General features: G+C 40.8%; 1 long non-coding RNA gene across 3 annotated transcripts in view; it reads left to right on the forward strand.

Annotated features, from left to right (window-relative positions):
* Positions 1-2,295: 2,295 nt before the first annotated feature.
* LOC104144978 (uncharacterized) overlaps positions 2,296-20,154 on the forward strand; it is a 48,960-nt gene continuing 31,101 nt past the window's right edge. The window contains exons 1-3 of one of the 3 annotated variants that reach the window (XR_694214.2): positions 2,296-2,360; positions 15,893-15,976; positions 16,822-16,948. This is a non-coding gene — a long non-coding RNA (uncharacterized lncRNA). Of the gene's footprint in view, positions 2,361-6,843; positions 6,986-15,892; positions 15,977-16,821; positions 16,949-20,154 lie in introns of those variants that run through there. The other 2 variants (XR_011140375.1, XR_011140376.1) reach the window with 2 other exon arrangements.

Here is a 20,154-nt window from a genome sequence, read left to right on the forward strand (position 1 = left end):
ATTTGTAGGGAAACTGAAAAGATTGTTAGAATGAAATTACAAGCAAGAGTAAACACTGGCATTTCAAACTCGTCATAGAAGAGACTTTCAAATCTGCTTAACTGATTTGGATATTCAGTTCCTCTTCCTTTTAATAGGAACTAGTCATCTTAACATCTCCATGCCCATATGTGTGTGTATAATATATATATATATATATAAAAACACATTCTTTCACACATGCAGTGTTTGTAAACTAAAATTTCCATGTTATGGTAGTGCTCCTATCACTGTGCTGTCTGTTTTATTTCAAGAGGAAAAAAATTCAAACTGAATAGTTGCATCTTGCTTATTATTTCTAATTATATCTCCTCTTACACTGGAAGTGATTTTTGTTTACATGAACAGCAGAGGTGAGAAAAAGAAGCACAATATATCTTAGCCAGTTTCAGTAAACTTAGTCTTGCTAGTGTTTAATACATGGAAGAAAGTAAGTGGAAGAAAAAGTTACTCACGTTTTGGTATAAAAGTCTTGTAACAAAGCTTTAGAGGATCTTTTAAAAACTCTTGGAAATAAGAGAGCAGAAAGGAATTCTCTGTTTGGGGAGGAACCTACAAAAATAAGCATCAGTATTGTACAGTGACCCCCTTTCCTTTATCTATAACCTAAGTGGTATCACCATCTAGTTTTAAGATAGTGAGTTTGATTATACGTTCTGTAAACTAGAGCTTTTTCTTTTTACATGTGTATAAACTACTTAGCATGATGGTGTTCTATCTGAACAACCTAACTACTGTTTCACTCCAGAAGTTTGGTATGTGCTTGGCGCTGCTTGTGTAGTGTGAAAGACTCTTCACTGCAGCCTGCTTCACTGGGGCACTTAGGAGACTCAATTGGGAGTTAATAATTTGATACAGTCTGCGTCAACATCTGATAAGCTCTAAAGCAAAAGAAAAACAAAAATCAAAAGATGGTACAGTCAAGGTTGTATCCTATGGAACTGCAAACTATGGACACATAATAATCCAAAATACATGATCTAATAACAAAATATGAGAAGGGATCAGCCTGAAGTCAATTTTCTCGTATGTACAAAAAAGTTGTTTAGGACACTTAAAGAATTAGAAGGTGAAGCAAGAAATCAAAGCCTCTTGGTTTTTTAGCTATCTTGTTCCCCTTACCACAGTCTTAACATAGTCTGAATTTAATATCTCGTGTGGATGTTAGACTACTATCTTGCTTGATACTCCCTTCTAGTTTTATAAGCATATTACAGCAGAGGGCAGTAGGAATCTACTTATGCTTAAAGCTGTTTTGCATCCCAAGCATGCAATTGCATGTGTTTTCTCCTCTCCTCTTCCCCTCTATAATGATATTCAATGGCTAGATAAAGATGACAGTGGGGAGCTGCCATAACTGTTGTCACAGTCTTTGTGAAGGCAAGATCTGTGTTTGTAGATCTGTTTCTGGAGACTGAACTGATTCTGTAGATGCGATGTACTCTGCAAAGAATTCAGGCCCAAGCTGATGGCTGAAACAGCCCTTGAATTCTGGGCAGCTTTTATCTTGGCTCAGAATCCTGTAACGCTTAGTAAAGGGAAAATGATTGGATAAACTATATAGCTTATTCTCAAGCATGTTTTATTTGTCATTTGCTAACGTCTCTTAAGACTTTCCTGGAAGAAGCCTTTCCATCTACTTCCCAGTACAATATCTAGCATCTATAAAACAGAGTCTTTAAAAGTGCATGCATTTGGGGGGGTGGGGGGGGGGAGGGGAGGAGGAGGGGAATGGGAAGAGGAGCCAGTGCTGCAAAGCAGCTTCAGCTGGAAACCTTTCAGATGTATACAGCATAATGGTGTCAACAGTACCAGGATTACCTCTGCTCTGTGCATCTCCTCTTTTTATTCCTCACCCGCGTTCAGCATCTTCTGTCAGTGCTCAGGAGCCACTGCAGTGCTGTTGGATTTGGTTGCCATTGCTTCCTGTCAGTTCAGATCAGAGTTCCAGTACTGCAAGCCATCTCAGTAGGTTTGAGATTTCCCTCCTGCCCTGGTTTCATGCCTTTAAGAGGGACATGTGCATGCACCCTCTTCTTTGGCTCAGTGAACTTGCATCTCAGCAGTGCATGTGATAATCTGAGCATAGTGCCAGTTCTCGGCTGAGATCGGTAGAGGCTTTGGAAATTTGCTCCCTCTCCTTTGATTGGAAGTAGCCGAGGTCTGAGGAGCTTCAAGAAAACATTGCAAAGCTCCGCTTTCCCCCGCCCCCTGCCTTTGCCAGGCATGTGAAAGTGTGTGTGTGTGTGGGAAGGAGGGAGCTGTCACTGCAAAAGAACTGTTCAGAAGACTGGGGGATTTACTCATTTCCTAGTTTACTGGTGAGGATCTATCTTACGTTTTTCTACACATAGGATGTATTTTTAACCTTTCTCTCTGATAACTAGAGCATATGGACAGACAGATTTATTCAAAGATATAGATAAAACATACTTCTAATTACACAGACAGTGCATAGGGATCCAGTGGACATGGCTGGCTGTAGAAGTGCATAGTTGTCAGTTAAGCTTGTTAAACTGCAATGTGAATGCAATTAGAATACAGTTAGAATACAGTCTGTGGTTTGGTGTGATGTGTGAGGGTTTTTTTTGTTTGTCCTTGCACATGTGAAGGAAATGTTGAAATTGGGACCCCCCTACCCGTCCTGTCTACAGAGGACAAAGGCAGGCTGCTCACTGTGTGATGGTTTAGAGCTATCCAAGGGTGGAAAATGCAGGAAACAGCCGAGGTGAGATGCAACTTGCAAAGACCCCCTGTATCCTGTTCTGGTGCCCTCCTTTCCCTGCTGACATCAAGTGCCAGGTGAAGTCTCTTTTTGGAAAGATCACTGTCTTGTAGCATAAGCACCAGGAGGGGAGTCAGGGATATGAATTATTTAAGTCTTCTGCCTTGGTAATGTTTGTAGCTTGTCTCACTGTAGCATTGCTGTTAACTCCATCATTGCACTATTGCAGTGCTCTATGTTCAGATGACCCCCTTGTGCCCTGCTAGTGTGCTGCAGGGGATCGGGGAATACTTGAATGTCTGCCTACTTCTCTGAGAATGACACCCAGGTTGCTCTGATATGGAAACCCACTAGGTACCATGTGGAGAGCACTGCCTCAGCAAACAGATCCTCAACCAGATATCAGACAATGCTTTTTGATAGCTGTCAGTCAAGGGCAGATCCTGTCCTCTTTTTACTGGTGAACAAATAGAATGATACCGTAGAAGTCAGGTTTGCTCTAGTGCATGTGAGATCAAATTATGACTCCTAATCTGTAAACCAAGATTTAACATATTGAGATAAATGCTTCTGTACTGTTGGCTGTCTTAAACCTTAAGTCCAGGTCTTCAGAGCACTTTGATATTTCTATTGCTCAGAAACACTTCAGCTTTTTAGGCTAAGTCACCAGTACGTGTGAAGCTTGGGTATTAAGATGCTGTTATAAAGAATGGATATTGTAATAATGTACGAATCTGATCAGTGAAATACAAAATCTGGACCTCTGTACTTTCAAAGCCAAATATCCCTGCAAAACTCCTCTTGGAAACTGTCTTCACTTTGCATAACTATAAAGACTGTTTTAACAAAACTATAAAACAATCCCTGCAAACTGACAACTCCGAACATCAGTGACGGGACTGTAACTGCAAGTAAGTTAATGACTGTTCCCCTAAAATATAGCCATGTGGGCAGAAAATGTAGTCATGTGTTGAAAATATATTTAAGCCCAGATTTCGTACTTATACCTCAAGAACAACAACGGGCATAAAACAGACCTGTGTAGTTTTAAGGAATCCTTAAATATGCATTGCATGGTATAGTATCACAGTTCTACCAAGAGATATGAATAGTACAGCTTGAAACAAACCTCTCTTCTCAGCCCAGCCTGCTGGGCAGGTGGGTGTCAAAAGGCTATTTTCTTCTGTGGGGCATCAGAAAACTGAATGATTGATTCATCATGTGAGATGTACTAGGACTACACACACAAAAGGCATAGTTTGGGATTTAAATTTGAACTCGCTTGTTTGTCAGTATAGTTTTTTGGTGTGAATATTTGCACTGGCTCTGTTCATGTCTTTCTGGGGGTGACCAGAATCACTGAAACAGCAGAGGAAAAGTTAAATCACACTGTTCTTATCTAATTCAGAGCACTGCATATGGTGCATGCTGTGAAATCACGATGCAGTGGTACTTTGCTTATGTTTAAGTGCCTCTTATTAACAGAAAATGTTGGAAATAATCAGCTGTTCAGAAGACAACAGCAAAATTACTGAAGCAAAACAGTTGAACATCTTCAAACAAACAAGTTTGATCTGAGAAATTTCCAATTCAACAAAATGGAAGCATGTCACACATTCTCTTAACACTCGGAGAAAAGCTTTTGTACTTCTTTAACTTGACAAGCCAAAAGCATCTCATTACAATTATTATTCTGGATATTTGTATGTGATTTAAGTCAGAACAAGGTATTTTGAAAGTTAATGTCACTATTCTCTTTTGCCCTTTTTTGTATCTTTAATTGTGAAGTAAGTTTGAACACTATGACTTCTTCCAGAGACTGTTGAAAGTCTGATTTGAAGATGGTATCAACTAAAGCCCTTTGGCTGGTCAAAATCTTGTGCAGGTGCTAGGGTCAAGTCAGCACCCTACATACTTTCTAATGGAGGAGTTAGGAGGAAACGGAGAAACACACATTCACCCTGAAGCTGCACAGCTTGTCTAATCTAACCTTAGTCAGACTTTTTATGGACAGCTGCTCTAAGGTGCCTACCTCTTGCTTATTCTGAACCAGAAGGTGGTTAGAAATGTTAAAAATCCTAGTGCAGGGTCTTGGGACTCCATCACCATCGAACTTCTGCAAATAATGGAAGTTTTGAATTTTAATTAAGTCTTTTGGATATGGAAATCTGAGGAAAGATTCAAGAAGCGTTCAAGACGCACAGGATTGATCCAAACACAGCTGAAAGAACTCAACAACAGTAGAGCACCTAGCTCTTGAGGATCAGGCAACAGTGGTGGGTGGTAGCCTCATTACATATACTTAAAACCACGTTAACCAAGAGGAAGCAGTCCTACTCTTATAAAAGGAGAGAGGTGCTACATCACTTGGTAGGTCTTCCTGTTTGCAGTGTCTCTGAGATCCATAGTCAGCCCTCTGCAGAGTGGCAGGTGATGAAATAGGATTGAGAAAAGCAGGAATGTTTCCCTGATTTGTCCTACTGGACAAGAAGTAAGGAATTTTGGCTCTGTACCCGTCTGTGTCATTGTTTAGGCTAGTTGTCTGCACTCTGTTTCCCTCTTGGCAGTTAAGTCCTTGTTTGTTCCAGTTCCCTCTCTGATCTCCTCCTGGCAGGGTCCTGAAATGTCCTTACAGAGATCAGACTGTAATATTACTACCTGGATCTGTGATGGCAGGATTCATTATAGTGGTGCTCATAAGAGAAAGCATTCAGGCAGTAGTTTGTCACACAGGTTGCTTGAGTATCCTGAATAAGAAGCTTCTAGCATGTGTTGAAGAAAGAAGAAAGTAGCAATACAATTGCTTCTTTATATTCAACAGATGTTTCCCAAACCAAGCAGTAAACCCTTAAAATCTACACCATGAGCTAATCTTCCCTGAGGTAACTCCCTCTGCTGTCTTGGAATAGTTATGATTATTACTATTACATAAATATGTAGAGGCTCCTGGGATCAAGGATTCGTTGTTTCGGAGACTGCAGTATATAGGGCAGGAGGCACCACCAAACACGAAAAGATTCAGCCTAAATAGAAAAGACAGATGAAGGAAGCATTGCAATGTGCTTGAGTCATGTATTATCTCACTAGCCTTTGCTTTTAATAGGCCTTATTCTGAAATACAGTTTTCACTTTGCCCTTGTGTTAAAATTTTTTTAAAAAATCCTTTTAGAAGAAATTAAGCAGAGGTTAATAGTAGCTTTGCTTTGCAATCTGCTTATGCTTTACATAACGTAAAATCCTGCCTGTCTAGGTTAGGCGTCTGCTTAGTTCTGTGCCACCTTGTATGAACATAACAAACAAGACTCAGTCTTAAACAACAGAAGGTCAATTGAATTCCAGTTAATCATTTCTTTTAACTCATAGGAATTAAAAAAGAAGTCAGTGCGGAACAGAAAGACACTCAAATGGTGAACGTCTTATGGAGTTTCACAGAGTTCAAACAAAGAGTAATTTCAGCCTGGTCATTCACAGTCTCTACTTTGGGATCAAGTATAGCTTTTTATTCCCAGGAGAGAGTTCACCTCACTGGGGACACTACTGTGGCTGGCAGGCAGCATCTGGCAGCTTTTCTAGGAGCTGCAAGGAACCTTTCAGCTCTTCAAATGAGTGCAGCCAGTAATGGCAGTCTATACAGCTAAGTAATTGCTGGGGTTTGGTTTGGTTTTGTTTTTTTCTCACAGCCCTTACTTCAACAGCTGGTAGACCTTCCACGGATTTGAGAGCATAATCCAGCATCCTACCTGAAAATTAGCCAACCTGGGTTCTGGAGAGCAGTATAGACATGCTAGCAGGTTGCTCTGACACTCCCTGCTGATGAGGTCATGCATCCTACTCCTCTCAGTGAGATTAAATGGGGTGCCAAGCCAGCATGACCATAGAGGTCTGGGTAACACAACTACTTCAGTCGAGCTAGCCTGGATACCTTCACTCACCAAATCACACACCAAATCATGTATATATGTGTTTGTAGCCCAAAGTATATTAGTTTGCTGCCAAACAGCATGGAATAGTTGGGTGGAGCTAGCTGCCCGCTTTCACTTCTAGTACACTTCCACTTTTGCTGCTTTTTAGATTCCTCTCTGACCTGAGAGGAGAATCTGCATCTTGTTTTTTTCTGCAAAAAAAAAAAAAAAAAATTAGTTTGAATTCTCCTGACCTCAGAAAGATCTAAAGCTTCACTGAATCAAGAGGACTTTTTACCCCAAATTCAACAGACTTTGGGTGAGGTTCTAAATCTTTGTATAATATTTTCCTTACAGTTTAACCGTGCTCCTTTATATTACTTCCCTTGTAATATTTCTCAGCCATTGGTAGCACTTGACAAAAGTTCAAGTTTAATACTGAATATGAATGTTATTAGCGTGCTGTTTACTCTCTTTCATATCAATGAAGGTGCTGAGGAGGAGGTGCCTAGAGAGTTCCCTCTTTTTTCATATTTCAGATTCGTATTTATTCTGACTCTGTTAACAGTGCTTAGGCAGATTTGAGTTTGCATGACCTGGTTCATATCTGAGGCAATCTGAATAAATATTGAGAGTAAATTATGTGTAAAATATCTAAAATGAAACAGCAGTATCAGCAACTGAAATTAACTGAAGATTTGTGCTTTAGAGACCTAGTCAGTAGTTTACTCTTACTTCTGTTACCCTCTGTATGCCTATAGACCTTTTTCCTTTCAGCATTTGTTCCTTTTCATTTTATTGGCAATAGCTGCTGTCGTTACTGTCACTGAGCAGAGCTCAGCAATTTTTCAAGGATGCTGTGTCTATATTGTGTTTTTTGTCCCAAGATGGAAGTCAAATGTGTTGGTAACAACTTAGCAGAACCCAAGAGATACTTCTGCAGGAAGAAATAAGATGCAGCCAAACAGTATAGTAAAGGTGTACTTCCAGCTTTGGTTGAGTTCAGTACTCAGTAGACACTAGGAGCCACTGCCTTTCATTGAGGTTTCTGTAGATGCTGTAGCTCCCAGTTCCCTGTGCAGGATTCAACATTTGTCTGCATGAGGTCTTTGGTACTTAAGGTTGCTATCTCCTATAGAATATACAAAACAGATAATCCCTTCCCTAAATCATTAGCAATTAAAGCATTCGGTACTCCAATCACCTAGGGCTGGCCAAAGTGCTTAGTGCTGGGTCAGGTAGGTCTCTTTGAAGTCGTGGCATCATACCCAATACTTAGTGTCATGTTCAGAAGTAACTTCAGGAGCAGAGCTGAGGATGCTAAATGACTAGGGAGCTTGCCACAGACCCTCTGTCTCTCTCAACTTCTATGGTTGAGAGTGAAGGTGCTCAGCACTTTCCAGGATTAGGCTATCACTAATAAACCATTTTAAGCATCTCAAAAGCAGTGCTGTGATGACAATCTAAGTAATTAATTGCATTACTTTTAATAGACCCTTCAAATAGTGCCAAGTCAGTGACATCTGCTGCAGTGTCATAATACCTTCAGGGAATATTTTTAACTCTGTCATACCTCAAAAGGCAGGCAGTAGATGGACTGAAAATGGCCACGCGGGGGGATAAAAAGCTTTAACAGACCGTTAAGCCCTTCTGCTTATTGCTCAACCAAAAAAATGTCCATTCACCCACTTAGTGGTGGATGATTTAATTAGGACTTGCTTCTAAAAATGCAAAACCCATCTAAGATGCACTCTGTGCTTCTTGGAGAAGGCCAAGTTCTCCTCTACCTTATTCCTGTCTTGTATCAGTATTAATGTTGCTCATGTTAGCACAGTTATCTTTTATACCTAATGATGAATCACATCTAGGGGAGGTCTCATCCTCAGCTGATATAAACAGGCTAACCTCAGAGCAGTAAAGGGCCCTGATTAATACTAGCAGAATACGTGGCCCTGGAGTTTTTAAACAAACACAAATTCACTTGCTGCTCTGGATCTCTTGGGAAAGTTTTATATTATTTTATTAAAAGAGGGCATCTTTACTGACCTTCCCTAATTTATTTGTTCATAAAACTAGCTTGTTCATTAACAAGTTATCTTTAGCTAAGATGTATTGTGCGGATGTGATCTCACTCTCACACTAACTATTCGTCTCTTGAGATGGATAGATTATGGCTGGCAGCTGCTGCCCTGGAGATGAGTACCTCTATATGCTTGAAGGAAATGGAACCTTTTAAAGAAGAGATTTACCTTTATGTTTTCATGCTTGTGTCAATTCATACGGTTTGGGTTAAGGGCCAGGCTTATTCATGAACTAGTGCTTGTGTCTGGCACTCTCCTATTCAGTAGAGCTAAATAAATAAATTTTTTTGTGGAAATAAATAGTGACCTAACTTATGATCCTGTTCCGGTGACTCTCAGGAGGACTGGCAGAACTGTAGCCTTGTACTATCTTTCTTTTAAGTCTTCATGACTTTCCTTTATCAAGAACCGTGCGCTGCAGGGGCTATGCAGAGCTGGTGGTGTTGGCTTTACGTCTGTAGAGGACCCATATGCCGGAGGTTTTTCCTGGAGCCTGTCTGCTGCCCCTCTGTACTGTGCATATAGCAATGGTGAATCACAGATCCTACAGTGCTTTAGAAACGGAGAGAAAGGAGGACAGAGTGCCAGATGGAATCTTCATGTTTAAAAATGTCACCACTTAGAAAATAGCATAAAAGGAGCCTAAAGACAGTATGGAGGAAGGGAGGATTGTTCAATGGGTCTTTGTCATCTCTGTGGCATGGAAATAGCTGGCAACAGTGCTTCAGTGACTGGAAACCCCTATGGTCGTTTCTAAGATTGGCTGATAGCTTACATGGAAATTGGGCAAATAAAGTAATTTTTCAGAAGAGCACTTCCCAGCTAATTTGTCCTCTCTGAATGCTGTTTCCTCAGTAAATGACTTTTATTGCCAAAATTTACTTATTTGGCTGCATTATGTGTACAATCTTCCTTTGCACATAATTTGCCTAAATTTCAGAGTTTTCCGTAGGACTCATGATTTCCCCTGATGTAGGCTAGACCTGCTGGAGTTCAGTATCTGTGAAAAAGGAGGCTTGCTATGCTTCTCTAAAGCAGCAAGTGACAAACCCAGCCTCTAGAGTTTAAATCTAGAGCCAAAGCTAGGTCACATCAGCTCTGATGCAGTTAAGCATTTAAGTAGGTAAGTGAGTAGGTAATGTCACTACTCAGAAACAGAGCTTCGATTTGACTGGGGCTGTTTTCATGCCTAAGGTTTAACCTCTCTATCAGCTTTGCTGATCCACAACCAGCGTCCCAGAAGCTCAGGTGAAATGAGCGCTTTGCTGCTGGTCTAAATTGTCCCCTGCGTACATCTGCATTCAGGTTGGTGTTACATGGGAGTTGGGCCCTTCTGGGGAATGGGCGCTCGAGTTTACTTCTGTTCTTCTGTTTTATTTACCCTAAATGGAGGGAGTGAATATAAACTCACGTGAAAAAGGAAACATGGTTGCTTGGAGATATGGGACATCCTTAGGGATTAGGACTGAAGATCTGACAGTAAGGACTCTGTTAATGAAGCAAGGCCATTTTGTAAATGGGACCCGAAAGCCTTAGGCTGGGCTTGTAGGTAGAAATGCTGGGTTTAGCGTGAAGTTAGGGATGATGAGCCTGGTGCTTTAGAAATAAAGGCTCATGGGGTCTGCTCTGGTTAGGGGTTCTATTGTGCAGCCTCCAAAGGAGGAGACGCTGTTTTTCTTGCTGGGATGGAGGGAGAGGAATGAAGCAAGGAAAATGAGTCTAGTGAGGAAGGTTGGAATTGAAGACTGACTGTTTATTATTACTACTACTATTATTTTATTCTTTCTGCGGGGACTTTGGTTCTAGAAGTTGTAGATCAACATTAAGTTAACCTAGCTGGGTCATACCCCTGTGATAAGGGAGCAGGACATGAATGAGCCTAAGGCTAGACTCAGTCATCCCCCACGCTAGGAAAACTTGTCTCTATTTAGTGGTGTAGTAGGCTATGCTTTACTAAGTCCCGTCGGTGTAGTCAGCTTGTTAAGGGAGCACTGCTATAGCAATCATAGTAACCAATGTATTCAAAGTCCTGATAAGCTAAGTGGGGGGGAAAAAGTGCTTTACTCATGTGATAAGGAAATTGTGTTTAAAAAAATGTGAGCCTCCTGAAATGCTGATCTGCTGCTGAATATCTATTTTGTGTGCTGTAGATCGCAACTACGTTTTTAAAACAGGAAGAAGGATAGCAGTGGCAAAAAGAAAGGTTGTGCCACGAGAGGGAACAGACACTGAATGTTAGTATCCTAATCTCACAGGCACACAATGAGCAAAAAGTCTTGCCTGAGGTTAGGATTAAATCTAATATCTTTTTTTAAAGAGAGAGGATAAATCCCCCCCTTTTCCATGAGCCTTCATCTGATACGAAATTTATCATCCGAGCCTAGTACTCTTAGTATGTTGTGGCTGAAATACAGCAATTATCCTTGGAACGGTTTAGCAGATAAACAAAGGTGAACCATCATGTAACTCTGGAGAAGGCTCTCGATGCATCTGTCAGAGGTTAGCAGATAGTAGACTCTGTGACAGCCAACGCTGGGGAGAGTAGACTGCTAAGAGGGCTGTCATCTCCTCCTCCTTTTGACCGACAACCCACCAGACTAACTGGATATACATAAAGATTTTAGCACTGGTCATTTGTCTGTTGAACCTGACAAGCGTTTTCCCACCCTGTTTTAGAATAATGGAGAAAACAGAGCTCTGAGAGGCAGGCATGATTTCAGAGTGTTTCCATTTATTTTCAGTTTAGCAGCTGTGGGCCTACGACTTGTTCTGTATCTTACATAATAGACCTAAGCATTAAAACCTTCCTTTGAAAGGATCTCCTAATAGAAAGTACAGATTTTGGTAAAACTACAAAAGTTGATTTTTCTAAAGGCCCATTTCAATGCCTACTGGAATTCATAGAAACATTTCAGCTGACTTTGGTGGGTACTGATGAGAAAGTAGGCTGTTTCATGGAAAACCCAGAGGAGAACGGTTATGATGCTATATAAAGACTGTGAACAAAAGCCATTACTCTCACTAGCATCAGTAAATGAGGGAAAAGATTTTTTTCTTAGACAGTCTTTCTTAAAGAATATAAAAGTCAGTAAGAAAGGCCCTAAAGCAAAAGAATTTATAAGAATGAGTCAGAGCTTTCAGCAAGACCTGACTCTGGCTGGGGTTTTGATCTTTGTGCACAAATGAATGTTGAATCAGCTAGTGAAATCAAGAGTTATATGCAAAATAACTAACCATAGTGGATGCATTTGGTACATATGATGGCTTAATTCTTAGATCTGCAGAATAAAATGTGACAATTAAACCTCCAAAGAAACTCAATCATCCTTGTTTCAATACTAAGTACTCTGTGGGAGTTAAAACACTAATTAATTTATAGCCTGTGGATTTCAAGGTCTCTTTTTTGTGTGCAATGGTGAAGGGTCATTGATAAAGAGGTTAAACTTCAAATGGAAACCAGGTGACTCAAGGCAGCTGGACTACAATGCTGCTTTTTGCACTATGATCTCTGCACCTCTCAAGATCAGCTTGAATAGGTGGACCTGGGAGAAAAGCAGCAAGTGAAAGCCGGTTTTTCCTTGCTCTGATAGAGAGCAGGAAAGCAGACTTTGCCCCCTTCATTTCAGTTTTTCCATGGCTGCACTGCTTTGGCAAGGAAGGTACACAGAGCTCTGTTGTTATTAATCTCTAACCTGAAAACTTTTATTGATGCTTTTTGCTGATGTGGGCTCTGTCTGCACCAAGCTCCACACCTTTCCAGAGCCACAGTGAAGTCAAGAGTGCTCAGCGAAGCCAAGAAGCTCTATAAAAGTGCAGAAGAGTCCTCTGCAGAGATTTCTGCCACCCTAAGGCCTTAGACACTGCGTAAAATACAGATTATTTGCCCTACACCAAGCAATTTTGTGTTTGAACATATTTCAGCAATAGGACAAAGACTAGAGAAAAATGCTGCTAATTTTAATTGAAGTGGTAATTGCTAAGAAGAAAAAATAGGACTGCTGCCTTTCTTATATGTGTTACCTACTTAACTGGCATGTCTCCAGAATCAGCTGTTGTAGAAACAAATGTACATTTTTGGAGAAAGCCGTAGGTAATCTAAATCACATACTCTGCTATGCACTCCCACTCCACTCTATCAAATTCCTTTTTGAAGTGATGAACATTCAAGGAACTTGAATACACTGTAGAGGAATAAATGCCACAATTATTTAAAAGAAAAAATGAAGCGCACTGAGCTGCAATTTTCGAACTTGTGAGTTAGATTTCTTTCTGAAGCTGTTGCATTGGTTTCCTCCTTTCTTTTCCATTCCTTTCTCTGCCTGTTGAAGGATGAAATGAGCCCTTGTGAACAGAGCAGTCTATGACTTTAAGTACTGTTTTATGGATTGAAGTGGGTCCTAATTTCTGCTTAGAATTTGTGCCAACCCTCTGCTAAGTAAATTTCACTAGTTTAAAAAAAATACATCTTCATTTCTCTATTTGATGCATATTAAATTTGGGTAATGTTCAGTCCCAACTATCGTTTACTTCAATGAAGGAAAGATTTGTTTTTTCTTAAAGCTCACAACTTAATCAGTGCTTGTGGCTATATCATCCCTTTCTTTCCTCTTCTGTTCTTCTGCTTCATTTTAGCCCACTTGTGTGAGATATATGATGTTGTGTGTACATTTATCTTATTCTGTTCTTCTTTGACTTGATTTTCTACCAGGCCTTTGGTATAGGCGTGTGATCCAGCCAGGATGGAGTTGCCAAGCATAATATCATGGGCAAAATCTCCTGTCCCCTGCCTTTCTGTTAACTAGTATGATGCTTTTCAGATTCATCTTTAGGTAATTTTTCTAGGGTTTTCCATGAGAGAGTAGCTCTTACGGGCTGTGATGAAAGTCTTAGTTTGTACAAGGATACATGTTGAGAGATGCAGAAAAATTCAAATAGGTAGTGGGCGCTATCTTCTAGCGATAGGCCAGGAACACTCCACAGAAAGGGTGCACAATCCCACACAAATTCTCAAAAAGGGGCAACTGTTTCAGTTTTTTGTCAATTCTCTAATGCAGATGCTGCTTCCCAACAGCTCAAGGTCAAAAAGTGGAATGCAGTTGGTAGCCAAAACCCAAATCAAGAAAAACCAAAAGGTCTTTCATAAAGGGAATGGGAAATGCTATGTGTTTCCTTCCCTAAGGATAAATAATTACTTTTGTGACCTCACTTGCAGATCTTTCACATGTGATATAAATAATAATTTTCAACAGAAGTGGAGAGACGCTAACTTTCTGGGGAACGTAGATAGGTGGGCCTCTACGAAGATAGGTGGGCCTCTACGACTGACGGGAGGGATGTTTAAGCAATAGGAACAAAAGCTAGCTTTCAAAATCCAAGTTAGGAGCCTTTCATCTGCAGAAGCTGGGGATTTTCTGAAGCAAGATTTAAAATGTGTTTTTATTAGAATAACTGTAGAGCTCTAATAGCGATGTTGAGCTGATAATCCTGGAAACCAAAGTGCACGGCTTACCTAAAAAGCCTAGCATGGCGCAAGTGGCAAAACTGTGCACCTCTCCACCCTGGCCCCCTCCTGGGAGGGGAAAGCATAGCGAAGTTCCTATTCCCAGTGGGTACTTTGCCTGCCAAGCTGCTAGTACTAGAGAGGATTGACTCACTGCCACTCGAAATATCTAACATACTGATGTCGTCCAGAACCCAAAGCGCATTACCTCTGCATTAATTGAAACGCAGCTTTCAGCAACCCTTATAAACGTGCTCAACTGTAGTGTGAAAGCTTTTGTTTCCAGCAGAGATCTGATAACTAGTGAGATTCAGGAACAGGGACTGACCTTTGATCGTGGGCTTTCAGCTTGGCTTGCTGCCGTGCTGGGAGGAGGAAGGGAAAGTTCTTCCGTTTCAAAGCCAACTTCATGTCAATTTCTTGTGTTAACGTTTAGTTTGTTTAGCTAAAAACATGCAGTTTTTAAGCTTCCTTTGTACTCAATTGCTTGGCTCCTTTTCCTAATGGCACTTGTAGCTCAGAAGCTCTGTCTTAGTTCATATCTACTCTATATGTGATTTTCTTTTAAATGGCTAAGGCAGCTGCTGCATTTCCCAGTTTGCCTAACTCCTAGCTTTCCCCTCATTTCACCTCAGAGCTGCTTTGAGATTTTCCTCAAGGCTGCCAGAGTCAGCTTCACCTCCTCTTTGGAAATGCCTATTCCATCGTTGAGGGACAAACCCCCTTTTCGGATCCAGCCCCGGTGCTCTGGCTGTGTTTCCTCAAGGGCTGGAAAGGTAGGCTCATGCAGGCTTGAAGCTGCTGTGCTCTTTTGCAGGATCGAAAGACTTCTGAGGGAACTGTGGCTGTTGCACTTAACCACTTACCTCCCTGGCTGCTTTTTCTGATATTGTTTTTCATGGCAGGAGGGTCAGCTGGCATCTATTCAAATTTGAGGTTTTAGATTGCTGTCTGCTATATGACCTGGCTCCTCCTGTGACTTGGGAGTAACTTACGCAATCTGAGCTCAACTCCGTGCTTTGCGCTGAAATGGCTCTGATTTATCCCGATTTTACAGAACCGCTTTAGCTAGCTGCTGGTAAAGTAGTTCATTATTAGTGGGAACAATAGCAGATAAGTATCTTTGGTTTCCGCCACACCCCAAAACAAAACAGCAATGAAAAACTAACTAACACCCAATTAGGCAAACTTAAAAAAGGAAATGCAGAAGGGGAAGCAAAGAGGTCACAGTATTTATAGGAAATAGATGTAAATTAAACACACAAACTCATCCGAGGACACAAGCTAAATCTACTATGGCAGCTGCGCACTTTGAACTGCATTTTTTCATGGTGCAGTGCACCATTACACAGTAGGTTAAATAACCACAATATAAGGTCAATGGCCCGTTCAAGCGTGTGCTAATTTCACACTATGCCATTGTTAATAGGCAAGATTTAATGGAAATGACTCATGTTGGTATCTAGTCCACTAAACAAATGTTAGATCATTTTGATCTGCCTTGTTAGAGGATCTATTCGTTGTTTCGGGCAATTTTCTTTTTAGAAAATTAGTCTCATCTTCAAATACTGACAGAGATATGTGCTGTTCTCTCTGTTGTTCTTGCCCTCTGCTTTTAACTTCATGTTTTCTGGTGTTTGACAAGGTCCATGTAAGTAGATGTGAAGAAAAAGGGGAAGGATTGAATCTCTGAGTTGGTTGAACTCGGCCCTGGGACAAGTTTGGAACTGTAAGTATTTTCCATTCTTCCAAATATTTTTGCTATACCTCTTAATGGTATATTTTGAATCTGCTTTGTTGCAACAGGTCACAAGTCACTTCGTGTTTTGCCCTAGCCACTGATTTTTTGGCACCCTGTGTTGGTGACTTCCACCATGTCATCATATATCACTATTTTATGGTTTCATAGAGAGGGTCAAATTTTGATCTGGTATGAATGGATGCAATTCTATTGGCAGTAGCACTGCTCCATGATTTTATAGCAGCATATCTAAGGAAGGATTTGCATTGTACAATCAATGAGCAGAAGCTTGTAAAAGACACCCACCTGGGAATCTCACGGCCTTTGTGGTCCTGTGGATTTGCAGCTTGCCTTGTTTGTGACTATTTGCATTAATGATGTACCTGAATGTTCATTAGGAAACACTGTTGTAAGCACCTTTACTACATGCCTCAAAACTCTGACGCGCCAGGCCTTTGCTTGTTGTTACCTCCGGAGGTTTGACATGCCCAGCAATAGCAGCCAAGCTGTGAAGTCAGGAGGGCCTGATTTTCATGAAAGGGGAATTGAAGGAGGACGATCAAGTTCTGGATTTAGAAGCGTGTAAATGATAGGCCAGTGTGCCTGCCAGCATCTGAATGGCAGATCTGCATATTGTGGTGAATTCATGTTTCAAATTTGGGCTCACGCTAACAACGCTTAGTAGCCCACGAGGTTCCTTTGTGGGCCAAAACCCAGTCATGTGCCGTCCTTGCTTTAGTGGAGTTTCTGAGTGGAAGGAGGTGTCTGGCCTGGCTTTTGCTGGCTTAAGTTGTGGTGAGGCTCTGTACTGAGAACCTCTTCTTTTTCCGTAGGTAAGCACATTTTGAAGGTCTCCAGCAAGACAGCATTCAACAAGCCTCTGCTGGAATGAGCACCAACAGACTGCAAATTGCAAAGTGCATTGTAATTGAATCTGATCTCTGGCTTTTACAGAGTGTGGTAATTGGAAATTGCCTTTCTTTTAAATATATGCCATTCCTAGGATGGTTTCTTTTTGAAACTGTGATCTGATAATTTTTAAAGACATATATGCTAAAAATAATGTGAAGTAAGATGTGGTATACGCTCCCATTGATACTGGTGGAGAATGGCAAAGAGGAGACTTCAGGATGCTTCCTGCTGTGTCATTGGTATTAAACGAAGTCCTACACAGTAATTAACAGCTTAGCAAATATGAACTCAGTCCTTGAATAGCCACAGCCTGAAGCCTAAATATCAGTGCTCTGTTCCAGGTCAAAACAGATGACCTGCGGAAGGACTGGGTGGAAGCAGTCCCAGTTTGCACTTGGCAGCAGGATGCAGGGTGCCGCTGCAACCACCCTTACAGCCAGCCCTGCAGGGGTGCATTCTGGCAAGTCCATGCTGTCCTGGCTATATGCTTTACACTTCCTTAGTCACAGCCTTTGTCTGAGCGCTGTCATGCACAGTGGCTCAGCAGTTCTGTGAATAATGCCAGAGGTCTAGAATCTTTCTTCCGCCATGAAACTGCAGGGATTTCTCTCATTTTCTCTTCCTATGTGTAGCCAGGAGATCTAAAGCTAAGATTTGAACCTAAGGAAACAAAGTAAAGTAGATGAAGTCCAAGCTTGAATGCCGTCTTTTGTAATGTTGCAGACTGGCTAATTGGGGCACGCACTCTTTCTCCTTCTGTGTCCATTTTGTATTCCAATTTCCCTTTTTCTTTCCTTTTTTTTTTCATTTTCTTTTGACGTGCAATGCTGAATGTTTATAATGGCTACCTTCGTTACCTGAGTATTGATTAGAGATGGTGTGGAACACCACAAAAAGGATTTGGGGCCTGGAATCTTTAGTGGAGAGCCTTGGAGCTCTGCGTACTTAGTTTATCAGAAAGAAGATTGAGAGCTGACTTGCTTAGTATAAAGTACCTTCATGGTAAGACTGTACTGGTAACAAAAAATTCTTGAATTAAGTGGAGGGTGGCACAGTGATCAAGAACCTGAAGCTAAAAAGCTCACACTAGAAATCTGATTTATACTTTGAAAGGGTGTTATATCTCTAAAGACGAACCTCCAAGTGACTCTTAATAACTTTATCTTTAAAACAAGACTGAATTACTTTTCAGAAGATACATTTTAGCCAAATATTTCGTTAAATAGATGGGGTTTTGGCTCTATACAGAGTTACAGAGGCTTATGATATATAGTAGGTTAGAATGGGTGATTGTAATGGTCCTGTCTTGCCTTAAACTTTGTGAATCTGTAACAGACCAATTTCTCACTTGCATATGGCAGATGAGTTAATATCAGGCAAATTCAAACCTGGATCTAGGTCTAGACCAGCAGCCATGAATTCTGGAAAACGTAGGATATCACGGTGGTAGGAACTTCTGTGAACACCTTTCTCCACATCTATCTACCCTTGGCAGAGGGGAAAGAAATTTTTCCAGTGCTCTCAGATGATGTTGCAGGTAGAAGTTGATTATCACCTTCTGCTTGTCCTTAGAACAGCTCCCTTTGCTGCTGAGAGGAGGACATACCACCGCTTCTCTTGTTGTGAATAGTGACTAGTAGGAAATATCCTCATGATCAGGTGCTTTGGAGAGCTGTCACAGAAGAAGCTGACCAGCATCTACTGTTCCAAAGGCCAGGTCTCTTTTGCAACTTCCAAGTAGCTGGAAACTGCTATCCACCTGTTCTGTCTGCCAGTCAAGACGATCATGTTCTCAGCTTTCCATTTCTTGAGTAGGGAAGTATATGAGAATTTGGCCTGTGAATGCAATTATTACCTGCAACTGTATGGCACCAAGATGTGGTTACAGCTTGGGTAACACATTTCTTGCTCTCTGTAACTACTTGGACTGGCTGTGGCATTTTGGTCAATGTTTTTCCTTCATGAAGTCCATATACTGATATCTTCTTACCTATAAAATTTTGCACTGAAGTCCCAAATATTCACTGCTTCCCCAAATCCCACCTCTTTAAGGAAACACAGCTCGAGTAGCCATATGGGCTGAGCAGCGGTGTTTGAAAGAGTGGGGATGTTATTACAATGATCACAGAGAATTAGATAGGATTATGTATGCATTGCCCATTGCTTCCATTATAATCAAGTTGGGAGTTCAGTGTCCAGTATTTCTAGCAGTTGGGTGACTTAAGTGTGTCACCTGAAATTAGAAACCACTTTTAAACTGAGGCCTTAATAAACACTGTATAAATAACATTAGTATGAGGGATTAAAGGAAGAGCATTGAAGGAATTTAAGGGCATGGGATTTATGAAGAGAGCATCACGTTCCTTCGAACCTGTGACCAAATTCCACTGTTTACTCTGCAGTATTACTTGCTCTACTGTGCCAAGACAGTTGTCTGTTTTGGAAGAGGTAATAATTTCACATATGTACCATATTTTAAGAGTGATTGATTGGTTTCAAGGGATCAGAGTTTTAGTTACACCTAGGTAATGCTGCTAACCAATAAATATACTTAGCACTAACTTAATTGTGGCTGTTCAGGAATATCTGGGGACACAGTTTTACTTCAGTGTTAAAACTTGTTAGAAGAAGGGTTCCCTGTACTTTTAATTCTTTTTTCTCACAGTTAAATGTCAGTGCTGGGATCCCCCTTTCTACGGTAGAGGTAGAAATGGCATTGTTCCTCCCTTTCTAGGACATTATGTGTTGCCTGCACAACATTTTTGTCTCGGAATTCACACCCAGATTTCACTCAGATGGGAATCTGCTGTATTGCCACAAGGCCGACCAATTTCACAACTCTTTGCATTTCCTCAGAAGGTAATGAAATAAATTATTTAGATTTTTTGTTTTGAAGGTTCACTCAAGCCATATAAAATAGATTCCATTTGAATGTGTGTTTTTCTCAGACAGTAAGTTTTCTGTTAGCATTTGGTCCATAATTTTGTGCTGAATGCACTTGGACAGAACATACTCTTTTAAGTACCTTATGCATTAAGTTCCTTAGACATACATTTGTTTAACAGATGTTCGATCAACATGTTCTTTGCTGTTCCTGTGGTAGTGTAGCATTGTTATATTTTTAAAGAAATGAATGCTGCAAGCAGTTTTTTTGCTGAGAAGCAGTTAGTAATGACTGCAACACTAGTCAGAGGCTCTGTTGTGAATTCCTCCACAAATCTGTTATGTGATCCCGAGGAAGTCACATTGCCTGT

This window comes from Struthio camelus, chromosome 3 (assembly GCF_040807025.1).
Source record: "Struthio camelus isolate bStrCam1 chromosome 3, bStrCam1.hap1, whole genome shotgun sequence".
NCBI classification, from domain to species: domain Eukaryota; kingdom Metazoa; phylum Chordata; class Aves; order Struthioniformes; family Struthionidae; genus Struthio; species Struthio camelus.